Source organism: Mauremys mutica, chromosome 2 (assembly GCF_020497125.1).
Source record: "Mauremys mutica isolate MM-2020 ecotype Southern chromosome 2, ASM2049712v1, whole genome shotgun sequence".
In the NCBI taxonomy this organism is placed as follows: Eukaryota; Metazoa; Chordata; order Testudines; family Geoemydidae; genus Mauremys; species Mauremys mutica.
Genome location: NC_059073.1, coordinates 95,640,258 through 95,666,056, shown reverse-complemented (window position 1 = coordinate 95,666,056; position 25,799 = coordinate 95,640,258). Strand labels below are relative to the sequence as shown.

At 40.2% G+C, this 25,799-nt stretch overlaps 2 long non-coding RNA genes across 5 annotated transcripts; both read right to left on the bottom strand.

The window, feature by feature from the left end:
- Nucleotides 1-2,044: 2,044 nt before the first annotated feature.
- LOC123364521 lies at nucleotides 2,045-7,290 on the bottom strand. Of its 3 annotated transcripts, none has more exons than XR_006577141.1 (3): nucleotides 7,235-7,290; nucleotides 6,178-6,236; nucleotides 2,045-2,379 (listed from the first exon to the last, which is right to left on the bottom strand). It is a non-coding gene; the product is annotated as an uncharacterized LOC123364521 (long non-coding RNA). The 3 variants fall into 3 exon arrangements; XR_006577143.1 differs by having other exon boundaries at nucleotides 7,256-7,290; XR_006577142.1 differs by lacking the exon at nucleotides 7,235-7,290 and adding an exon at nucleotides 6,814-6,977.
- A 3,902-nt stretch (nucleotides 7,291-11,192) lies between these two features.
- Nucleotides 11,193-23,675, bottom strand: LOC123364522. 2 transcript variants are annotated; one of them, XR_006577144.1, is made up of 3 exons: nucleotides 23,433-23,675; nucleotides 23,252-23,347; nucleotides 11,193-11,252 (listed from the first exon to the last, which is right to left on the bottom strand). It is a non-coding gene; the product is annotated as an uncharacterized LOC123364522 (long non-coding RNA). The 2 variants fall into 2 exon arrangements; XR_006577145.1 differs by lacking the exon at nucleotides 11,193-11,252 and adding an exon at nucleotides 20,074-20,951.
- Nucleotides 23,676-25,799: the final 2,124 nt, after the last annotated feature.

Here is a 25,799-nt window from a genome sequence, read left to right as displayed (position 1 = left end):
CAGTCCGAGAGGTGCTTCCTTGAGGTCAGGAGTAAGGTACAGCAATGGGGGTGTGGAGGCCTTTCACCATATAGTGAAGTTTGCATTGCTGCTGTCCATGTTGTTCTGTAGCAGAGGACTTTTCATGGTAGTCATATTTCACTAGCACTTTAAAAAAAAAAAAAAAAAAAAAAAAGCTTGTGCTATAAGTAATGTTAGTCGATTTTAGTCATCAGAACATCCAACATCTTTTGTCCTGACTACATGCAAAGGACTCATGTCAGTTAGGTATTGACCGAAACAATCTCAAAAATGGGCTTCCACCATTCCCATATATTTTTCTATCAATAGTTGCACTAGTGTATTGTGGGAAGGACCATTAAGAGGTGAATTGCACAAGCAATTTTCTTGCAGACCTCAGTTTAGGCTATGGAATCTCTAAACTACATATTTTCAGAAATAACACGAGCCATCTCTCACCAGCTGAACTCTAAAGTACATGTGTGTAATGTAGTCTCCACTTTTTTTAAAGAGAGACAGATATCAAAAGCCAACAGAATCCATTTCTGAAATGTATTTCCGTAATCATTGCCCTGACAGCCTTAATGGCTTTTTAATACACTCATTCTCTTCTGTTTTATATAATACATATATAAGACATGAGTCTAGTAAGTAAAGCTGAATCACAGTCTCCCACTTAATTTCAATGACTAGATCTTTCTTTAACTAAATATTGTCATTAAAATCTTCTGCTTAAAATGTGTTTTTTACTCGGCACAACTTTAAATACATTACAAGCTGATAATATGCTCTTTTTGAGGTGGAAAAGAGGTTGGTTCAAAATGCATGAATTGCAAGAGGTTTCACTCTGTTCAAAGGATTTCCTATATCTCTCGCGGGGGGGACCACAATATCACCACCAACAAAAAAGTCAGTGCATAGTTACGGTTGAAAACTTAATCTCTGTAAAAAGCTAAATGTTTTATAACAGTGGAGTTGGAATTGTAAATGCCAAAGTTCCTGGGATTTATTGTTTCCAATTCTACCAATGTTAATTGTAGCTCTTCCTTTCATTCCCCATAGTAAAGCTGGTTGGGAATTTTTCAGTGAAAATGCTTTTCTTAGAAAATGCTAGTTCACTTAAACCAAAACTTTTCATTGGGAACATACCAGTTTTTAATGAAAATTTCACTGGGAAAGGTTTCTCGGGTGTAAAATAGAATTTCTGGTCATAAACAGAGCCCAGGCTCTCACCTGGGATGCAGGAGATCTGGCTTCCAAACCCTGATCTGAATCAGGTAGAGCAGAGACTAGAACTTATGTCTTCCATGTTCCCCGTCTGGTGACTGGCCATTCTGGGGTTCAGTTCTGTGTATTTTTTTTTTATTTTTTTTTTTTTTTTTAGTTTTTTGGTTTTTACATAAAATCTTTGGAAGGTATCAGGTTTATCCCAATGTGGAACACGAATACTTTTGAAATCTGAAAATTTCATGGGATTGGAGAACAGTTTCCTGTTCGGCTCTACCCAATGCACGCACTACATGCAGGCAGAGATTATACTCTATGCTAAATGCTATGTGTTTCAGGTGTCTACATATTTTATATATGATGTTTTACACTTGCGTCCCCACTCAGACATCATGACAGATGAGAGTATGATGCTGCCCTTTCCAAACAAAACTAAGTTAGAGGGCTATGCTTGCCTGTAGGTTTCAGAAGACCCTCAGCAGCACAACCTATCCCATCTAGGCCTGTTTTCATCTTGGGAAGGTCAAACACGTGTGTAAGCACTTCGCTGAATTGAGTGGGATACCAAGCCGCTTTCAAAACACGCATGATAAAAAAGAGTTGAGTAAAAGTTCTGGAAGAATTAAGTGTCATTAATAGAAAGATATTTGTGTATATATTAAAAAGATACCTTAGCATGCTGTTCATGCTGAAGTTCTTTCTAACTATGAGGTGGAGGGGGCATTAAAAACACATTAGTGCTAGTTATACATAGTCACTTCCCTGATAGTGATGTCCCTTTAATAAGAGCCTGATTCACCAGTTTTGTGCTGGTTTAAGTCCAGTAGACTTAAATAGGTGTAAATAGAGTGGAGAATTCAGAGTTTGAATGGAATACACATCTTGCATTTTTTACTGTGGAGTCTTTACTGTGGTTCTATAACTGTTAGATGTTTCTAAGTTGTAGCATGGGCTCGGAGTTAGCATACTGACTCTTACTGCCGCTTCTAATGAGGGAAGGTCAATCACTTTTTAAAAGATGATGTGCAGCATCTGCTCCCCGCTGGTTTGTTTGTACATCATAGGTTGTTTCTCCTCTTTATTCCTTTAGGTGATGAACCTTCACCACACATACATATGCCAGATGTCTGAATCCTCCCTGCTGGATATGAGCTTTTTCAGAAGACAAAAATCAACACCTCATTACCATACAGTGAGCTTTAGTTTAATAATACACACTCAAAGTCAATGCAAATATAACTATACTGTGTCGTTCCTTCTAGGATATGTGTGCTCACTCACACTTCCTCTTTCTGCTTGTTCATTTGACATTCCACACTTCAATACCTATACACTGGGGACATTTCACTTTCTATCTACACTGAAGTAGACATTACATTCTAAAGCATATTGGTTTGAAAGGGTTGTAGTGCGGGAGAGGGAGGGGGAATGGATATCCGAGGGAATTATAAATGTGACACATGGATTTTCACCTTCAGATCAACTGTTCTAATAGTTCAAATCTATTCCAACTCAGTAGTGATAAAAAATCTGGACCATCTATTAGCTTTACTGCTTAGGCTGGGATACACTGAAAAGTTACATAGGTTTAGCTATGTCTTTCAGGGGTGTGAAAAATCCACACTCATGAGAGATGTAGTTAGGTAAGTTTAACTCCCAATGTAGACAGCACTAAGTTAATGGAAGAATTTTTGTCAACGTAGGTACCATCTCTCAGGGAGATGGAGTACCAACACCGGTGGGGGAACCCCTCCTGTCACTATAGTAAGTGTCTGTCTGTGCTGAAGCGCTACAGAGGCAAAGCTGCAGCTATGCTGCTATAGTATTTTAAGTGTAGACATGGCCTCCATTGCATTAGGAACTGGATGTCCTAGAAAAATAAGGCTAACAAGAATACATACATAGCACTACAGTTGGCTGAGAATTTTTCAACAAACTGTTTTTTGGATCAGATAAGGCCTATTTGTCAAAATTGAATCTTTTCACAGAAGCATATTTGTGAAAGTTCTAGGGTTCCAGGAAAGAACTTCTACCAAGAAAGAGCCTAAATGAAGCAGAGCTAGGGATTTGAATGTGGGCCTTCCACATTGCAGGTAAAAAGTGCCCTACTCATTGGGTTACTAGTTATGTTGGGGTATCTTTCTCAATGCTTTTTTCATGAACAAGTTGTAAAGATCTCTATTTTCTTCAAATGAAAAACTAAAACAAATTCTGAAATCTCAAAATACAAAATCTCTGAAATCTACTGGACTTAAACCTGCACAAAACAGAATTCCTGTTTTCCAGCCAACACCACACAACACAATTGACATTCCTTGACACCCCTGTTCACAATCCCATCACAGAGGCCAAAGTCTCTCTCTCATCTCTATACCTCATAGTTACAGTTTCCCAGGGTGCAAGGATAGTGTGGGGAAGCTTTCACTGCCACTGTGGACCAATTTTAATTATTTATGCCTATATATCCAAAAACATGATTTACTCCTTGTGAATGCTAAAGTAAAATGTGATAACAGGGAAGCATAGGTTAGGAATCATTAACCACGATGGTGAGAGACTCTCATTGAATTGTGTTTAGTGTCTGACCTAGCTCTTGCAAGTGCCCTGTTCCCTCGTAAAGACATACATAAGCATGGAATTCACTAGAGGGCAAAAACTAAAAAGAAGAAGAAAGATAAACCAATATGGATCAATCATATCTGCATGAGCTCAAAATACAGATCATCTGTCCGAGACATAAGGGCATATCGAGCACCAGATGTCATCAGTGACCACAATCTTTGGATTGCTAAATTGTAATTAAAACTGAGAAAGATCACCTTTAAACAGAGTGGAAGCAAATCAACGCACCAAACTGAAAACAAAACAGTATTGTAGAAATACCAGCTTGAACTAAGGAACACTTTGGAGGCACTGCCCAAGGTAGCGGGAGGTGAGACATTGGACCTGAAGAAAAATGGGCTGTTCTATGTTCCATGTGATTTGAGCTGTAGCAGTTGCAATTGGTTATCAGTGTGGACAGAGCACGAATTGGATAAGCCAAGAGGAAATGAAAGTACTGAAAGGAAAACTTGTGAATGTTAAGATCAATGAAATGGAGGGGGGAGGGGGAAGGAGTACAAGAAAGCAGCCAGCCATGAAAAGCAACACAAGGAAAGATAAGTGAAGACATATTGAATACCTAGAAGCTGACACTGCTGCTATGAGGGGAAACCAGAGTAATTTACCAAGTGACGTAAACCCTGTGTGAAAATTTCAAAAAAGGAAATGGGACAGTAAAATGTAAAGATGGAAAAATGCTTACAAGTGATGTAAAACAGAATAATAGATAGGCAGAGCATTTCAAATAAGTACTCAACAGACCTGGGTGACAGGGCATGGATCACTTGATGATAACCTGCCTGTTCATTCCCTTTGGGGCACCTTCCATTGGCCACTGTCAGAGGACAGGATACTGGGCTTGATGGACCTTTAGTATGGCTGTTCTTCAGCACCAGAATTCAATGAACTATGCTAACCTGATCCACTTGATATCATCAGTCCAATAGAGATGTCAGAAGTACAGGTCCCCTTCAAGAAGTTGAAAAATAACAAAGGACTGGGAGATGATGAAATTAGAGCAGAAATGCTAAGTACTTGATGCTACCACCCTAATGAAAATGGCATAGCTATTCAATAAAGTCTGGGAAAGTGAGACCCCTCCTGACCAATAGAACCATGGAATAATTGATTAAAATACCCCCAAAGGGTGATCTTACTGACTGTAACAACTGGAGAGGAGTCAGTGCTCTTTGTTGTAGGGAAAAATCTTCTGCAGTGCGATAACACACAGGATGAAAGAGGCAATGGATGCTTAGGGAAGGCCAGGCTGGATTCAAGCCCAAGAGATCCTGTGTAGAACAGATATTCACACTAGGATGACCAGATAGCAAATGTGAAAAATCGGGACAGGATGTGGGGGGGTAATAGGTGCCTATATAAGCAAAAGCACCAAATATCGGGATTGTCCCTATAAAATTGGGACATCTGGTCATCCTAATTCACACTAAGGACCATCATTAGAAGAACAAGAGATATGAGAAGAGATCTTCATTAGAATTAGAATCGATGAGAATTAGAAGAGATCTGAGATATTACCGATCAGCAGTACTAAAATTACATGGAAGTGTTGAGCATATTTGGGGCATGTACTCTGTATGTCAGTATACAGACTCCCACCTGAAGCTGTCAAGTGGAAACCAACTGGTGTGAGGAAACCTTTAGAAGAACCCATAGCAGGGAGGGCAGAACAGTCAATCTCAACACCACAGAGAGAGATGGAAGCAGCAGGTAATGATAGAGAGGGATGGACAAGACTAGTTTATGCCCTGTGTGCTGACATTGGTACAAGAAGAATGCTTCATTATAATAGAGACAAAAGTGCCCATTAAGTTTCACTGCTAATACTGACACCTAGGGCCTGATTTTAAGAAGTGCTGAGTGCACACAATGACCTCAGTTATAGCTGTAGGGGTTCACCATTTCTTAAAATCAGGTCTTGCACATCTCAAGCTGGACACCCACAAACAGAGGTACCCAAAATTAGTAGACATGTTAGCAAATGTGCGTCTTGTCAAATTGCCATTCATTTGTTTGTTGTTCTACACACAAATCTACACATTCAAGTCTTTCAAACCAGCACTTTAACTGACGTGCAATAATGGTGTAATACCTCTACAACAAATTATAGATTCAAAAGATGACCACGGGGTCCACTACAGACTTTGTTTTTGCTATTGATTTTATGCAGAAGGCCCTCAGTTCCCATCATGGGCAACATTATAAAACCCTAACTTAAGGTTTTAATAATCTACTTAACAAGGTTTAATAAATACCATGACTATATTTGAATATTTTAAAAATTAAAACATTCCCCAGTAAAATGCCTGTAAATAGTAGATCTGCAATTACCTCTGATATTGTGGACACTGACATGACGAGCACTGTTCCTTTGCTAGGATGTTTTCTTGCTGCCATAGCAACAGAAGGTAGTGAATGACTTTATCTAGCCAAGTGTTGTAAAGAAGTCATACCTTTGGCCTTCATGCATCAGGTGTCCTGGCATGTGACATAATGTAAGGTGGCATATGAGTGTGAGAGGTTCTTAACTGATTTTGGGGGGCTGGTTATACTGGGGAATTTAGATAGTGAGGCGTTCAGGTTTGGAGAATGCTTTGTGCTCTGTTTTCTGGGGATTGCCTGGGGTATCTGAATGGGGATGGTTGAGAGATGCTTGCAGCATCTTAGTGGCAAGATTTGGGTTGGAGAGGGTGACTAGTAGTGAGTTCTCTTTCATCTCCACCTCATTTTCTAGCTCCTCTTGCTGCCTCTTCTCTCTCCCAACTACTCAGCTGGATGGGATCCAGTGGTTGGGCTGGTTGGAAATGAGGTGAGTTTTTCACAATTGACTTTTGAAAATAATCTGAACATTTGTTGTTGTTTGGGGAGGAGAGGGGGGACAGGGGGATGAATTTTTTGACCATGTCTATCAAACAGAGGCGAAGGGAGCATGGAGATAAGTCCATCTGAACAAGAGGCCTCAGTCACCTGTGGTGGTGGTTATGGTGCTTGCTGGGTGGCTAAAAATGCCAGAAGAACTGCACAGGGATGCTAGATGTGTGAAGCTGGGCAGAACTGTGTGAGAGAGACAGCCCATATAAATGTCCCAAGTGAGTAAGCAGTTGTGCTTCGACATATGAGAGCCAATCATTCTCTACCTATTTAAAGGAAAAGAAAATGCAGTCTGTAAAGATAAGATTCAACTCCCAGATTCACCACAGGTCATTCCAGTTGTAACTCCTACTTGCTCCTTTTACACTAGTTGAAACAGAATGCAATATAGTGGAGGGCTCTTTTGGATAGAGAGATGGAGATAAAACACTCTGTGACAGTTCATGAGATTATCCCTTCTGTGGGGAAAAAATGTCATTTGCATATTTAAGCCTTTAAAATGTCATCTCGCCCTTACAGCACATCTGATAATCGTCACCTGCAGTACATGCCCCTGTAAGGGCCAAACTTCACTTGCCAGCTGGACAAGTAGAGCAATGCCCTTTATGACAGTATTCACAAGGTTCCGAACACAATAGCTTTGGTAATTATAGGAGAGCTTTAGCAAGGAAGCATAGGCAGGTCACAGATTGCAAAGTGACAATGACAATTCAACTGGAACAAACAGTAATCTCGGAGGTGTTGCAGTTCCTGCCAGTCTCGACAAAGTCCTTTACTCAAAGCAGAATAAGCCATAACAGAGTACTAGGGCATTGCATTTGCTCTGCTTTTGAAATCCATAAGGTCACTTTTTTTGTTGTAGTTTCATGGAGTCTGCTTTCAGTTTGAAAGAGGCCTGTTTGATTGGATTATTTTGTTCGGGTTTGGTTGTCATTTGTTACGTTTCTCTTCTTCACAATAAAAGATTTTGTTTGTTTTGTTTTGAAACATCTTATCATGTGGAAACAGTGCCAGGGCTAATGAAATTAATATTCATGATCAATTCAGCTGATTGTGGGACTAAGTCTTATCTTGCATACCCTGCTGAAAAACTGAAGTAACTCCACTGAAGTCATTAACTTTCACGAGTGTAAAACTGGTATAAATGAGAGGAGCAGCAGGCCCTGCATGTGTATATTTATTCTGTGCTACTTGTACTGTACTGGAGGCCAATAGCTGATAAAAAGAGTAAACTTTTAGCAACTTGATGACTATCTTACCACTTGAAAAATTTCCGTTTTCAATATATCCTCTATCTCACCTGTGCCCTTTAGTGTCCTCTTCTGAAATTGCTGAGGGCAGGTGAATATGGGGGGATATGGAAGGAAACTGTGGGGAGCTTGTGAAGATGGGGGACTGGGATCTTGAGATGCAGGTGACTGTGGGGACAGGGAAGAGCGCTATTTGAATTGGATCAATATGGGAGGCAGGGGCAGCTCTAGACATTTCTCAGAGTGGTAGCCGTGTTAGTCTGGATCTGTAAAAGCAGCAAAGAGTCTTGTGGCACCTTATAGACTAACAGACATTTTGGAGCATGAGCTTTTATGGGTGAATACCCACTTCGTCGGATGCATGTAGTGGAAATTTCCAGGGGCAGGTATATATAAGCAAGCAAGAAGCAGGCTAGAGATAACGAGGTAAAGGATAAGGATAAATGGACACAAATCAGATATTAGGAATGGCAATATACAAAAACCTGTAGGAGAACACTTCAACCTCCCTGGCCACACAATAGCAGATCTTAAGGTGGCCATCCTGCAGCAAAAAAACTTCAGGACCAGACTTCAGCGAGAAACTGCTGAGCTTCAGTTCATCTGCAAATTTGACACCATCAGCTCAGGATTAAACAAAGACTGTGAATGGCTTGCCAACTACAAAACCAGTTTCTCCTCTCTTGGTTTTCACACCTCAGCTGCTAGAAGATGGCCTCATCCTCCCTGATTGAACTAACCTCGTTATCTCTAGCCTGCTTCTTGCTTGCTTATATATACCTGCCCCTGGAAATTTCCACTACATGCATCCGATGAAGTGGGTATTCACCCACAAAAGATCATGCTCCCAAAACGTCTGTTAGTCTATAAGGTGCCACAAGACTCTTTGCTGCTTTTATAGACATTTCGCCCCAAGCAGGGTGGCGTGCTGCGGGGGGCGCTCTGCCGGTCGCCGGGAGGGCGGCAGGCGGCTCCAGTGGACCTCCCGCAGGCGTGCCTGCAGAGGGTCTGCTGGTCCCGCGGTCCGCTGGTCCACCGGAGCCACGGGACCAGCGGACCCTCCGCAGGCACGCCTGTGGGAGGTCCACTGGATCCGCCTGCCGCGCGACCGGCAGAGCCCCCCCGCCCCCCGTGGCATGCCACCCCAAGCACGCGCTTGGGGTGCTGGGGCCTGGAGCCACCCCTGATGGAGGGGCTGGGAAGACTACTGAGAGAAGTGGGTGAGATTGGGGAAGGGCACTGTATGAATACAGGTCATATGGGGACAGGGAAAGGAGGTACTGTCAGAATAAAATGAACGTGGGGGACAGGAGAATCTAAAAAATGTAAAGACCATGGCTGAGGGAGTAGGATAGGAAACTGGGTGGGGGCAGGGAATGGGAAGTGACAGACCGCTGAGGCAAAAGGGAAGAAGAATATGAGGGTGAGGGAGCTGAGTCAGAGTGGAAGGAGCAGAAGACTGAGAGGAGAGGTTTGGGAGTGAAAGGGGAAATGGACTGTGGAGGGAAAGAATGACTGCTTTCCCAAGGCCGGCATTAGGCAAGTGGAGTCCCTCCCTCCGAAGCAGCTAAGAGAAGGGCCCACAGATCTGTGTGTTCATTTAAGTTTGAATCTTCAAACTCACGTGATCCCACACCAACATTATTTAAGTGTTAGGGGAAACCAAACAATCAGACCAAAACCATTGCAATATTATTTATAAATCTGATTTCCAACTCAGCCTGATTATTTTTGTGGGGTAAGGGGGTGGATTAATGATTTTTGAACCAAATCCATAACTGATATAAATCTGTAAATCTCTGTCTATTGAAGCAAGTGGAGCAATACTATAGTTCCTTCTCAGAGCTTTCCACTCACTCCTTCATGCTAGGGAGGATTTCAGCCTAATCCCTTTGCATTGCCACTTTCTGTACCATGTTCCTTACACTGTTCACAGCCATATTTGTAAACTTTTAAGGCATTTTGGAGGTACAGAAAGGAAGGGTGGTCCAGTCATTAGAACACCAGTCTGGGACTAGGGAAAAATTAATTCAATTGCCTGCTCCATCACAAACTACCTCTGTGACCTTTGGCAAGTCACCTAGGACCACATTTTCAAAGGCACTTAGGTGCCTGATGATGGAGACAGGCACTTCTGAAAATCCCACTAGCCACCTAACTACCTTTAAACATTTGGCTCTTAGGCTCTTTGTGTCTCCATTCCCCGTCTGTAAAAAGGGGACAATAGCATTTCCCTCCTCAAGGGGCTGTTGTAAGGTTAGATTCCAATCTGGCTGCTTTTGAAGTCAATGGCAAAACTTCCATTTTGGCTTCAGTGGAAGGAGGAGTGGGAACACAAGTTAGCTCAATATAATATAATGTATCTGTCAATTTCTTGCTGCAGCCAAACAAATCTTTGTAGCCAGCATAGGTTTGGAGATTCCCCCTCCTCGCCCCCCATCCCTTTTCTGATTTTCATTACTGGTACCATCTATCTTTGCCACTCTCCTCTCTGATTTCTTGGCTGGCAGTCTGAGCCTCCTTAATATATTCACTCTATCACTGTCCCTCATTGACATCTTGTTGATAATCCTGTCAATAGATATTGAGGGGCTCAATCAGGTTATGTTGTTGGATAGCCATAGTAAGTTAAACACGTTTGTTTTATTGTTATTTAAATAAACACAAAAGTCAGTCTTGTTTTCACACAAATGGGGATTGGAAACTGCATTACTTACCATGGTCCACGCCATGCCATCAGTTGTTGTTTATGCAATGGCCTTCTATGGTACTGTGTCATTTATGACATGAAGCTATCACAGTTTTAGCATTCTATAAGACATTGGTATGTTCCATTCTGTGAAAACACCAGAAGAGCATCTTCCACCTCTCCTGCTAAAAACTTTTGAATAGCTACATTCTGTATGATTTGTTTAATAAAAAAAAAGAATGTATTTTGGAGTAAGGGCCAAATTCTGGCACTCTTGCTCATGATTACTCATCGACTATGGTATTCAGTGTTGTTGTAGTGGAAATAGCCTAATAGAATAGGGCAATATCCCCATACCAACTAAACAGAGTGAGGTTTTCACACCATAGAAATAAGACACTTGGAGGGAAAACCAAGTGTACTGCAGAATGTGGTGTTCGTGATCTAGTCAGTGGTGCCATGTTACCTGAATCAGTAGTAGGGTTGCCAGTTTTGGTTGGATGTATTCCTGAGGATTTCATCATATCACATAATATTTAATTAAAGATTAATTCCTGGAGACGCCAGGCCAATCCTGGAGGGTTGGCACCTCTTATCTATAAGAAACAAAGCCGGATATATAAAAATAATAATTTAAAAATAGCATAACTACCAAAATGAGTATATGCCTTATGACCTGAATTTTACTATTATCCCCTATCCACTATTATCCACTTTCCTCTGCTATTTTATATCCATTTATGACCCTCTCTATGTGGGTCATATCAGCATTAGCCTATAATCTTTATCGGGGAAAGGACCATGTCTGTAAATTGTTTGTGAGGCATTTAAGAAATTTTTGGGTGCCTGACTGATAATGAGCAGTGAATGAATGCCTCATGCTGGTGATATGGGGCACTGTGCTGCTATACTTGCCTCTGTTTGGCAAAGCTCTAGGCCTGAAGGGTTGACCAGCTCTGTGAGCAATTAAGATCCTGTGACACTCTGCAAACGAGAGTGTTAACCTTGTTGTCCTAATAAAATTCCAGCTCTGAAATTACCTTCTACTTATCTACAATTGTATTTATACAAGTTATTCTTCCCTTCCTCCCTTATGCAAGCAAAATGATTTTTTTTTTTTTTTTTTTTTTTTTACAAAAAACACTTTGGAATCCCTTTGGATGAAAGGTATTATCTGTAAATGTAAGTCATTCATCATTATTACATGCAGGGATAACAAATATGAATATGGTACTCAGAGAGGAATTCTTACAGTACATTCATTTATATTTTCCCTCTGAAGATCTTTAAATACCTGTCAGACTACATGAAAGCATCACATTTTTATTTTATATTATTTGTGGTGGGTGAAGCCAAACAATGTAAAACTGGAAGATTATTTAAAAGTGAAAATAAAAACTCAAAGAATAACTCCTATCTGGTTTCAAGAGATGCACACATGATGCAGAAGAATTTGTAGGGGAGTTAAATGGTACATTGGGGATGTATTTAGCACAAAGCACAAATATTTTCCTGGCATGGGTAGTGGTTGAGTAGACTTAATGCAAAAGAGGAACAACACCAGAATTTAAATTGCAATGGTTTTTAAAAAGGGAAATAATTATAATAAAAAAAACTTGGCAATCTCATTATTATGACACTCAAGCTGTCACTTTGCTGCATCATATATCTTCACCAAGAGAACTAATCTCAGAATCTCAACATGTTGCCTACCCTCTGGAGATAGTTGTTGCTAGTGATGATGAATGAAGCAGATTGAAGAAACACAGAATGATTGAGGTTATGAACCTGTAGCATTAATAGTGGCAAAAATAAACTTCAGGTTAGTGTTCAGACTTGGTGCAGATGACGCCCAGGGTTTATAGGTGGGAGTCCTCAGAGCTGTCATGTAACTTCCCCTTTCCCCCCCTCCTTTTTTTTTTTGTTAACTAAGATGATATTATGGAGCATTTCTTGCTGTTTGAACACTTAGACAACAACTGGTTTAAAATCTTTCATTGTTTATTGTTCCCACTGAAAGCTGTTCCATGCTTCACTTTCTTCCATAAAGGTATTAGAGTCAACGATGGTCAAGATCCAATTTCTTATTTATAGCCATTTCAGTCAGAAAGCAGCAGAGGACTTATCAGCACCTGTAGTTAGTGTGCTCTGAGTTCAACAACTGTACGTAGTGTTCAATATTTGAAAGCAGCATTGAGGCTCTTAAAGAGAAAAGAGGAACAATATTCTAAACCCTGGGTATGTCGACACTATGAAATTAGGTCGATTTAATAGAAGTAGATTTTTTAGAAATCGATTAGATACAGTTGATTGTGTGTGTCCCCACTAAGTGCATTAAGTTGGCGGTGTGCGTCCATAGTACCAAGGTTAGCATCAACTTTTGGAACGTTACACTGTGGTAGCTATCCCACAGTTCCCGCAGTCTCCGCCGCCCATTGGAATTCTGGATTGAGCTCCCAATGCCTGATGGGGCAAAAACATTGTCGCAGGTGGTTCTGGGTACATGTCATCAGGCCCCTCTCCCTCCGTGAAAGCAACAGCAAAAAATCGTTTCTCGCCTTTTTTCCTGGGTTACCCGTGCAGACGACATACCACAGCAAGCATGGAGCCCGCTCAGCTCACTGTCACCGTTTGTCTCCTGGGTGCTGCTGGCAGACGCAGTACTGCAGTGCTACACAGCAGCATCCCCTTGCCTTGCCTTGCGGACGGCAGATGGTGCAATATGACTGCTAGCCATCATCATCGTCCTGTGGGTGCTCCTGGCTGACCTCGTTTAGGTTGGTCAGTGGTGCCTGGGCAGACATAGGTGCTCCTGGCCGGCCTCGGTGAGGTTGCTCGGGGGTGCCTGGACAAAAATGGGAATGACTCCAGGTCATTCTCTTCTTTAAGTTTCATCTAATGGAGATTCAGTCCTGCCTGGAATATCATGCCAGCTGGAGGCTTCTGCCTCAGGCTGCTCTCCCAGTCAGCAGCACCGTGCGGTCACACCTACCCCTTGATCTCATGGTTCATGAAGCCTGGACAGTAGTAAGAAGCAGTTCAACTATAGACTGAGCAACTGCATAATGGTGGTAGAATGTGCCTTTGGACATTTAAAAGCTCGCTAGCGCAGTTTACTGACTCGGTTAGACCTCAGCGAAACCAATATTCCCATCGTTATTACTGCTTGCTGTGTGCTCCACAATATCTGTGAGAGTAAGGGGGAGACATTTATGGTGGGGTGGGAGGTTGAGGCAAATCACCTGGCTGCTGATTATGCGTAGCCAGACACCAGAGCGGTTAGAAGAGCACAGCAGGAAGTGCTGTGCATCAGAGAAGCTTTGAAAACCAGTTTCATGACTGGCCAGGCTACAGTGTGAAAGTTCTGTTTGTTTCTCCTTGATGAAAACCCGCCCCCTTGGTTCACTCTACTTCCCTGTAAGCCAACCACCCTCCCCTTCCCCCTTTGATTTCCACTTGCAGAGGCAATAAAGTCAGTGTTTCAAATTCATGCCTTCTTTATTAATTTGTCACACAAATGGGGGGATAACTGCCAAGGTACCCCGAGAAGGCTGGGGGAGGAGGGAAGCACAGGTGTGGGGTAGTTGTAGGGGCACCCCTTAGAATGGCATGCAGCTCATCATAGAAGCGGCATGTCTGGGGCTCTGACCCAGAGCGGCTGTTTGCCTTTCTGGTTCTTTGGTAGGCTTCATGTGGCACTGCTACGGGTCCCTGTTATAACCTCTGTCCTTCATGCCCTTGGAGATTTTGTCAAATATTCTGGCATTTCATCTTTTGGAACGGAGTTCGGATAGCACGGATTAGTCTCCCCATACAGCGATCAGATGCAGTACCTCCCGTTCGGTCCATGCTGAAGCGCTTTCACAATTCTGGGACTCCATGTTCACCTGTGCTGATCAGCTCACTACGCTGGCCAAACAGGAAATGAAATTCAAAATTTGCGGGGCTTTTCCTGTCTACCTAGCTAGTGCATCTGAGTTGAGAGTGCTGTCTGGAGCGGTCACAATGGAGCACTCTGGGATAGCTCCCAGAGGCCAATACTGTCAAATTGCATCCACACTACCCCAAATTCGACCTAGTAGGGTCGATTTCAGTGCTAATCCCCTCATTGGGGAAGAGTACAGAAATCGATTTTAAGAGCCCTTTAAGTCGACAAAAATGGCTTCATCGTGTGGAAGGGTGCAGAGTTAAATCTATCTAATGCTGCTAAATTCAACCTAAACTCATAGTGTAGACCAGGGCCCTGTGTAACTTTAAGCATGCAAATTGCTTCATTAACCTCAATGGGACTACTCACATGCTTAAATATCTTGCTGAATTCAGGCCTTAGTCTTCGTTTCCTTAATTAAATTATTCAAGAGATACATCCGGCAGAAAACAACATTTCTGGTACAGTTTTAAAATTGTAGAATAGTTTCATCACTTAGAAGAAAATAAAATGAGCATAGTTTATTGATTGTTATAATATAAGGAGGAATAAAGAACTGTATATGTGCTGCTTCCTTCTTCTAGAGAACAATGCCTCCATCTCTGACATACATATGACTGTATGTTTACACCTTTTATTATTTTCTGAACTTCTCTGCAGCAGAGTTCAATATAAAAGGGAATATACATAATACACACATGCACAATACATACATGACAGCATTTTTTACAATGATTTCCCAAAATAGAAGCTGCCCATAGACAGCTTCTCCCTTAAGCAATCATTACAAGGATTAAAAAAATGTGGTAAAAGGTATAAGGTTTAGGGTTTTTTTTTTCTTATCCTCAAAGTTTTGGAAAATGTCTAAACAGATTTTTTTTTTAAATTGCTAACTTTTTAACTTTTCTGTTTCAAAGAAACTGCAGTGTGTCATTCCTGATAATAATTTAGCTACAAATAATTGTTCCGCTATCAAGCCTTCAGGCTTCACATTAAGCTTTACACTTGTACTTTATTTACACAATCACATAGTAAAATAAAATATTCTTGTGTGTATGAGTTCAACTAGCAAAAGAATAAAGAGGAAAGCTATGCTGTTTTAAATAGCAGAAATAAGACAAAATAGAGGACAGAAAATAGTAAGTATGATACCTTTGTTCTCGTTAAACCTAAACCAGCTGTCATTGTTAATGGAAAAGTTTCAACTGACTTTAAGTGTTGGATCAGGCCCTTCACAACTTTCAACCAACTACCTAACAGCTATTTATAAAAAGTGGATGATCATTATTGTCTCTGTACCAGAGAGGGGGAAATTAAGGCATGATGAAATTAACTGTAAATAACTGTCTAAACTTGGGTCTGGCACTCAGGTGCTGTAAATCAGCATAGCACTACTGTGGCTCTGCTGCTTGGAGAATATTGCTTCTGAGATAGCAAAGTAAAATGATTTGGGGCTGAGAAATGTCAGATTTCTCTTACATTTATATCTCTGATTTGCACTAGATTGTAAAATGGTTTCTCCTGCGCCTTAATATAGAAACATCTGTTCTTGCCCAGCAAGTCAACTGAAGTCAGTAGGGCTCTGGGTGAGGGCAGTGATCCAACTATAAAAAGAAATAATTTCAGGATGGAAGCCTTAGAATGGAGGAAAGCTCAAATTACAATTTAATTCACAGTTCTTCATTCTAGAATTTTTAAAATGGAGAAGTATGTCACTTCACTTCTCATAGATGAAAAGGAGTCAGATTTTATTTTATATGAACATCTGACTAAATAGTGTGTACTCATTTGACCTAGAGATAAATCAGTAAGATTCTCTCATGTAGTTTTGGTGCAAGTGGAGACAGGGCCAGATTATCCTAATGAGCAACCCTAGATTCTAAAATGTTGTGATATGGATCTGAGGAGAAACCCAGAAAGAGGACTAAAAGCTGCTGGGATTCTTTCCATTCGTTTCAATGGGCTTTGGCTCAGGCTTTTGAAGAGTTTATAATCTGAGCCAATGATTCCAAAAATGCTTAACTTCAAAGCATAACTGATTTCATGTGAGTAGCTCCACTGAATAATATGTGGATGCTCACATGAGTGAGGTTACCTATATACTTAAGTGTTTGCAGGATTGAGGCCAGAGAAAATAAGATGCACTTGGACACCTACACCTAAAAGAGAGTCATGCTGAGTTATGAAGTTATTTTTATTAAGATATTTTGTTTAAGATGTTTTATTAAGGGGGGGGATGCCTCAGGGTGGAGCGTGGGGGGTGGGGAGCTGCCGCAGGGGGGATGCCTCAGGGCAGAGGGGGGGGAGCTCGGGGAGGGGGGAGGGCGCAAGGTGGAAGTTTCGCCTAGGGCGCAAAACATCCTTGCACCAGCCCTGGTTCTGGGTCAACCTGAATCTGCATTTTTTTCCCAGAAAAAACATGTTTCAGCCCAAAAATGTCTCCCTGCTCTACTCAGAACCTCAGGTCACTTTTATTAGGTGCCTACATGTGGATTTAGGAACCTAATTTTAGGAACTCAAGTTTGAAAATATTGACCCATATACCTTACTTTATACACACAGTTTGAGATCCAGCTACAACTGGATCTGTATAATAGCCTATCCCCTCCCCTGCACCTCAAATTAGAAGGGGAACGGTTATACTCTTAAAAAAAATCAGATGCTTTTTATTGTTGACATTTTGATTTCTTTAGAAAGTACGTCCCTTTTTTGTGGTTGTTTGGTTTATCAGTGTTTCATGAATGTTAACATCCTACATTACGTAAAGGATATGATACAAAACTGCAGTCACAGCCAAAGTTCCAAAGCATTAGCCTAGTCTCTTGTAATCTTTAGCTCAGGTGTGTGTACTGTGTGCAATTTAAATTTATAAGCCCAGTACTTTACATTGTTCTTTGTTTTTTCCTGGACAAAAAAATTATTTTAACCTTTATTAAGTTTTTCAGTCAATACATATGGCTGTTTTCCTAAGCATCATTCACTTGAAAAAATATCAAACCACTTGAGAATTAAGGAAAACATTTTTTTATTAGTTGTTTGCCATGGCATTGTAGAGAGGGATTGTAGAGGCTGAGGTAAATTCAGCTTGCAAATTGGAGCTCAACTCTTGGTTTAAATTAGATGAAAATGAAAAAGAGAACATCTTACAGAAAATGCACATTGCATGTGATTGAAAGCATTTCTAACAACAGGAATAGTGTGAACTCAATTGATGGTCAGGAAAGGTAGGACTATCAGTAAGAAACAGACTCTGGCATATAAGGAACACGTGAAAAAGTACAAGATGTGGACAATAAAACAATGAAGTACCAAGAACATGGTGCTCTGATAGACTAGGAAGCAATCTAAATGATGTTTGCTGCTTAAGCTTTCTCACCAATCATGGGAGACAAGTGAGTGATCACTGAAAATGAAGTTTCTTTGTTTACTTATTGGCAAAGAAGCCTGACTGCAGTGAAATGATCCTTTAGGTACACAGTCTAGAGCCACAGATGCCTTTGCTTCCTTGTGTATTCTTTTACAATGATCAACTTTCACTCAGAGCAAGGAGGTCTCAAAAATCCCATGATGGAGTTGGGCCTAGTGTGTGTTTTTTATCTCTAATACACTTATTAGATACACACACTAGATACTGCTGTTTCATATTTCCACGCAAAGTCAAAAATGCAATTTAAAGAACAGTAATGACACTAGCCTAGATGCTGTGCTTTCTTCAATGGGGCTACATAGGGTGCAAGTCAAGACAAGTGTTACCTGAATCCTGAGCATACCAATCACAATATTGAACTAAGGAAGTTCCCTGCCCCTTTCCATATCCTTCACCACCAAAACTACCCAAACAAAAATTACCCTAGTAAAAGCAATACAGAGCCAAGTTAAATACACAGGTATTGATTGCTTATAGCCAGGATGTATCCCACAGAAAACATGGAGAAGAGGGAGGGAGGGGGAAAATCATTCTTGGGTGTACTGCCTCTGAGGTGGGATGGACAGCAAGGATAGGAGATTTCTATTCCTAGAGTCTGTAGAAGAACACACATCTCACACAAGGAGGAAGGTCACAAGTCAAGAGGCCTAATTAGAATAATATCCTGAGAAGTGTCACTCTGTCAAGGCATAAAGGGAAAGTTTCACTATCCAGCCATAACAGGAAGTATGCCCGGAGCAGAAGACTAATTACTCAAGCTTTCACAGTTGCCCATTCTGTCAGTCCACTGGCATTGCCACAACACCCAAGAGAAGCACCGATTCAGCACTTTTCTCAGGCAATCTCCTTTAGTAAAGCTCCTATGGAACCAAAAGTGACTAATGATTTTGGGGTGCATCAATTTTTGGTTGCCCAGCTTGAGACAGCTTGTCAGGGCCAGATTTTCAGAGTATGAGTGCACTGCCCTTTTTGAAAATTGAGCCACTTTAAAATGTACCAAGTTAGGCACCCAAAAATCGAAGTTCCCTAAATCAGTAATTAGTTTTGAACATCTGTGTAGAAGTTCAATCCTAAATAAATCCATTAATGCAATAGGGGAAGGGGGCTGTTTTAAAAAAAATAATCAAGAAAATGCATAGAAAAGTATTAAAAGATGGGTTGCCCTGCCATGCTGAAGAACTTCTGTCAGTTGTGTATTTTGACTGTCTTTTTCTGTCCTTAACTAAAATATCATTTTTTCTTCAACTTTTAAAAAAATTAATATTAGTGTTGATTTAAGAAATCTGATATCCTTAGAGATCAAATGCATTGAAGTAGTACAGAACAAGCAGCTGCCAGGCAACCTTCCTAATATTTGCCTCACCCCTGACCTGTAAGGACCACCTGTAGGGGCAAAAGGCTCATTTAGTCTTTGGCGTCTGTTCTGAGACAACCAATAAAGGGTACCAATTAATGTCAGTTTTGATGATTGTGTCTCTAAATAAAAGAGCTTTCAATATAATTTTTTTCTATTTTCAGAGAAGAAAAAGGAAGAAAATGACACAATTTCTTGACTAAGAGGAAGTTTTAATAGTTTAGGAAATAATGTTTCTTTAAACTGACAGCGTAGTGATATGATTCCTGAAATGATGATGTTTCAGGGCCAGATCCAGCAGGTGCTAACCATCACATTGACATTCTCCCCTATCCATTACAATTTACATGAGCTGCGGATCTGGCCATGAGTATTCAATAGCATCTATTTAAAAACTCAAGAGAACTAAACACTTTTAAAATGTTCTCAGTCATGGTCATGTCCAGTCCTTCAGAGCTACTTCTAGCAACAGCCTTTGCAGTTTTACTTCTCACTGATGTCAAGGGGATTTTTTTGCCAGTATTTTCAGTGGTAGAAGGATCAGGCTTATATTATAAGTCAGTGTTCTCAATCTTTTCAGGTGGGCTATCACTTATTTGAAGGGTTTTTTTTTTTAATGAAAATTTTATTAAGGCAAAGTTGCAATAAAATGTTAACATACTTGTGTGATGTAATAACAAACATTTACATTGTATATACCCCTATAACTAAATAACTCATCAAATGAGAAAGAAGCCTTGTGTAATGCAAATGAAGAACTTTAACAGGAAAGTGCTAATTCTTGCACATTTGAAGGCAAGCTGTCATTCTGTGTGATGGTCAGAGATCAGACTCCAAATGTGCTCCTCTCTCTCCACCAATCAAACAAAGAGCTCATGTGGGTAGCTTGTTTTGTCAGCTGCTTTTCTGTGAGAAGCTATAAATATGGACACAAGGGGAAAAAAATCTTCATCTGTGGACTGTTTGGATTCTAATAGGGCAGAATAACTGAATGAGAAGATGGAGATCCCCAGAGTTACTTTGGGTAGCTCTGAGAGACTTTTGGGAAACTGGCCAGATTACTACATCTCTGCTACCATTTGGAATTATAGACTGTGACTCACCTGTGCATGATTTTATCTGCTTTAACCTCTCAATAACTCATATTTCTTTTCTTAGCTAATAAACTTTTAAGTTAGTTTACAAAAGAATTGGTTACCAGGTCTGTCTTCGGTGTGAAATTTAGGATGCCACTTGCCCTGGGTGAGTGACTGGTCTTTTGGGACTATTTGTGATTATTTTTTATGTAAATGACCATTTGTCACATAGTCCAGCTTGTCTGGGTGGCAAGCTGGTCCTCTTAGACACTCCAGTCTATCTGTGACTTACAAGACTATTGTAGTATTTTGGGAGTTCACGTACAGTACTGGGGAGTTCACATATGGGAAAATATCACCATTTTGGGGTGTCTGCTCTGTGTTTGACACTCTACTCTGAGGTAGGCACTCATGGTTGTGAGCCACTCCAGACATCATGCCAATGATTCCGTGGGCATAGCAACGCACCAGTTGAGAAGCCCTCCTGTAAGTGAAACGCCATCTCACCAACTAAGGGAAAAGGGAAAAATAAAGGCACAACATGAAGATCTCTATGCAGACAGTCAAACCATGACAATTCCATATAATGTACTGAGTGCCTGATCCACAGCCCATGGAAGTGAATGAAAATTTCAGTGAGATTTGGATCAAATCCTTGGATAACTGGAAAAAATGTCAAAATGAAAAGATTGAGCCTGGGGTGCATAAACAGGGGAATCTTGAGGTGGAGTACAGGTTATTTTACCTCTGCATAACTGCTGCTGGAAAACTATATCCAGTTCTTGTGTCCACAATTCAAGAAGGTTTTTGATTAAATTGGAGAGGGTTCAGTGAAGAGCCAAAAGAATGATTAAGAATGTGCCTTACAGTGAAGGACTCAAGGACCTCAAACTATTTAGCGTAACAAAAAGAAGGGTAAGGCGTGATTTGATTACAAGTCTAAAATAACCCAGACAGACTGAAAAGCCAATTATAGTTCTCTAATAGAGAAAGGTATAACATGATCCTATGGCTGGAAGTTGAAGCTAGACAGACTGGAAATAAAGTGTAAATGTTTATCAGTGAGAGTAATTAATCATTGGAATAATTTACCAAGGGCTGTCACTGACAATTTTTAAATAAAGATTGGATGTCTTTTTAAAGATACGCTCTAGGAATTATTTATTTGGGGGAATGTCTATGGGTTTTGCTATACAGGAGATCAGTCTAATTCAGTGACTCAATCTTTCCAGACTACTGTACTCCTTTGATGAGTCTGATTTGTCTTGCGAAACCCCAAGTTACACCTCACCCCTTAAAAACTACTTGCTTACAAACTCAGACTTAAAACCACAAAAGTGTCACTATTACTGAAAAATGGCTTACTCCCTCACTTTTTACCGTATAATTATTCCATTGATTTATTTTATATGACTATTGTACTTACATTTCAGTGTTTAGTATATAGAGTGGTATAATCAAGTCATTTTATGAAATCTTTGTTTGTACTGACTTTGCTGATTTTTTTATGTAGCCTTTTGTAAAATTAGGCAAATATCTAGATGAGTTGATGTACCCCATGGAAGACCTCTGCGTAGCCCCATGGGTACACGTACACCTGGTTGACAACCACTGGACTAGATGATCACAATGATCCCTTCTGGCCTTAGAATCTACGACTAATTCTGAGCAATACATTCAGAACTCTCTCAGTAATTAAAAAAGGATTTCCATATCCCTCCAAATTACCAAAGAGTCTGTTTCCTGCAGGCTCTGTCTGAGGCACAAGTTTACCCTCTCCTCTACAGGGAAGGTAAAGGTGATCTTCTTAACTGTGAAGCAGGAACAGAGAGTTCTCCCCAATCTTTATCCTAATCTTTTCAAACCAGGTTGTGATGCCCTTATTCATGTTGAATGGCATCTTTAATCCCAAAGGTAGTCTCACTTAAGTTAGTGCAGCGCCTTGTGGAGTACTCATTGTAAGGGTATCACAAAGATAACACCTAACTGATTTTAATTAGACCTTCAGGAAACAGTTTAATTCTTAAGTATAGTTCTTAAATACAAGTGAGTTATTTCTCTAAGACAGCTTTGGAATATATTTTTTTTAACTTTAAAAAAAGTTTGGAATGAACCAAGACAACCAACTCATTACAAACACACCACCAAACTGCCCTCAATATTTATTCTTTGGTCAGATATCATGAATTTTTAACTATATTTAAAATGTAAAAATAACTTGTGTAATCATTATTATAAATATCACATATGCCAAGCTATCCAAAATTTGATGGAAAGCATTTATGTCTATGTTTGCCTGCAAAATAACATGTATGCACATATGGTCAGACTTATGCATGCACACTATGTAATCTGCATAGTGTAATAGCGCTCTGTATTAAAAGTTTAGGTAAATGTATCTACTGACTATGGTCCACATACTCAAAAGTTATTTAGGCACCTATCACCCATTCATGTCATTAAATTTGAGGAACTGAGCCCATGTTTTACAACTATCAGGAACTCTTCTCTTTCTAGTATTGGTGCTGGCATTGTGAGGGCCTTCTCTGCTGAGAAAAATAAAATCAGACTAAAGTATTTTTAGCTTTATTCTCTGATGTTCACAGGTTTTAATTTAAAACAACCTTCAGATAAGGTCTAAATGCCTGGCCATTTCCTCCAGTGCTTGAAACTATGTAATATTTCACTAAGGGGATTCCATAGCAGCAGGATTCAAGGAGCATGCCTTCGCGTCATTGAGCAACCCAGCAGACACAGCCCAAAATTAAGTGGCATTTTCAGAAGCACCCTCAATTAACAATTCTACTTACAGCTTAGGAGGCTGGTAGCATATCACTCCAAATTTATGACACCATTGGTCCTGTTTTCTTCCATTGACTTCATGGAGAATTGCAGATCCATGACACCTCAAAAAAAAATCAGGTCTCTGGTTTAGGTAGCTAGATATGGATTTGAGTACCTAACTTGTGCGACCCAATTTTGAATACTTACTGTATATTGAGAAAACATGCTGATGTGTGATGGGTTCACTTTTTAGTTACATGAATTTAGTATGATCATATTATTCTCAGATGGTAGATGCAGGTCTAGCCAAATAACTGTGGCAACAAAAATGTATAGTGCATATTTGAAACTAAAGATATTTAGGAAAAACCTGGAGTCTTACAATTTATTTGTGGTGTTTTGTTAGATTTTTATACTTCTTTATTCATGGTCTTCTACTGGTAACGTCAGGTTGTCATGGTTACTGTGATGTTGAGGCCATGTGTGAGGTTCCGTTTTGAAGTTCATTAGTTACTATGGAAACAATGGTGTCATGGCTAGTGGGGAGATATTTGGGGATGATTTTACATCTTCTGCAGTAAGAAAGTTAAGTTGCTTAAGCATGTTTTATTTTTATTTCACTCTGATTGTGGAGCTGAATATTCGTTATGTACTTATGTACAATTTGGAGTGATGAGGTTTCCCTCTGAATTAGACTCTAACTGAGAAGTTGAAGATTGGCTGTGGATTTCTTTATCCATTTGTGAAGATTTGCTATTTGATATTTTTCTCTGGACTGTGGAACTGAAGATTTCCACACTTTTCTTTTGTGGATCTAGATTTTTTTTTTCTAAATTTGAAAAATTACTTAAAATGGGATCAGAGATGGATCTGAACCACAATCCCAGATCTGAACATTCTCATACTCTGGGAGAATTTATATATGGATTTGGATGTGAATTTCAATGGTTGGCCATTATCTTTATGAGGCAACTCCTAACACTGAATTTAACTGTAGGAAAAACTAGATCTAATCATTATGGCTTAGGCCCACCTCTAATTTTAATGTACTGCCTTTGTAACACAGGTGGTGTATATGTGTGTAACATTATTTAAGTAGGATCAGACTATGGCCCATCTAATGGTCCTCTGGAGGATAGTAGCAAAGCAGCACAAGCTGCTCCACTTTTGTTCTCTGCTGCTACCCACATCGTGGATAATGGCCCAGGGAGTACAGCAGCCTCCCAGGGGCTGCTACTCCCTGTACATATACAAGGGGGACAGAGAGGTGGTAAGTGGGTGGATCCCTGGCTTCACCTACCAACACAGTAGCCAGAGCAGCTGAATCTGCATGCCAGGAGAGGTAATCTGTGCCAGGTTTAGGGATGGTGAAGATTATCCTCCCTTTCTGGTGGAGAACCAGGTAGCAATTTGTGACTATCTAGAGCCTCATCTGCTCCTTCTGTAGCACAATAACCAGCTGCCCCTTGTTTAAAGCTTATGGCAAAGGCACAATTTGGCCTTTAGTCATCCCTGAGAGAAATTCAAAGGTAAGGCGTAAAATTAGAATAAAGTGAATCTACAGTGGCTAATGCGTTAAATCTAGATGTTTATCAGATAAATATTCTGGGCCAGAGGTTCAGCTCGTGTTCATCAGCATTACACCATTGACTGCAATGGAGCTGTGCCCACTTACTCCTGCTGAAGTTCTGGCCCTTTGTTCATTTATGTGGTGTAAATCATGTTGACCCAAACCCAAAACCCTTTGAATTTGATGGAAACACTTCCATTGACTTCACTGCACTTTTGATCATGCCCACTATCCTATATAAATATCAGATCAGTAAGGGGAAAACATCTTTATAAAAGTAATTTTGTCCAGTGGCTGATGAGGCACATGAGGCTCAGTTAAGACTTGTAGCCCAGCCAAAAGACATATTTTCAAATATGACATCTAGATTTTCTCCCACAACCATTTACACTACTTAAAACCAGATTGGTTACACATTGTATTAAACATACAATTAAAAGTTTATAAAATTTTAATTTGTGAAGAGGCTAGAAGCATGTTACAGATATTATGAGCTGTATGGGTTATTTTCGGTTACGTGCATATCAGTGAAAGTTGTTATACAAAGATATAAATCATGCTCATAAGAAAACTATTGACCTCTTGGATTCCATAACATCTGGTTAGCTATTTATTATAACATCAATCAATAATTTTAAAGCTATTTGTAAAGTTATCTTTAATGCAAAGTGTGACCAACAGACCTCTAGCATGCAAAGAATATTTATTAAAAAAACATTGATTTGTGCGTATCAGTGCTGTTTGTGTCCAAAAAAAAGTCTGTCTTTTACAGGCACAAGTGATAGCACAAGCAAAACTTTAGATACAAATGTCGAGGCTTCATTAAGGCCAATATAAACATTTTCCCCTGAAATCTTGACACAATAGGTATGGAAGAGCTAATTTTCTTTACTGTTGGAGCCAGTTGCTGTCTTGCTGGTGTACTGTAACAAAGCCATTAATGCCTTCTTGAGGCCAAAGGGCCTCTCATTTAGTCAACATAATTTTGTCTGAAGCTGTTGGTG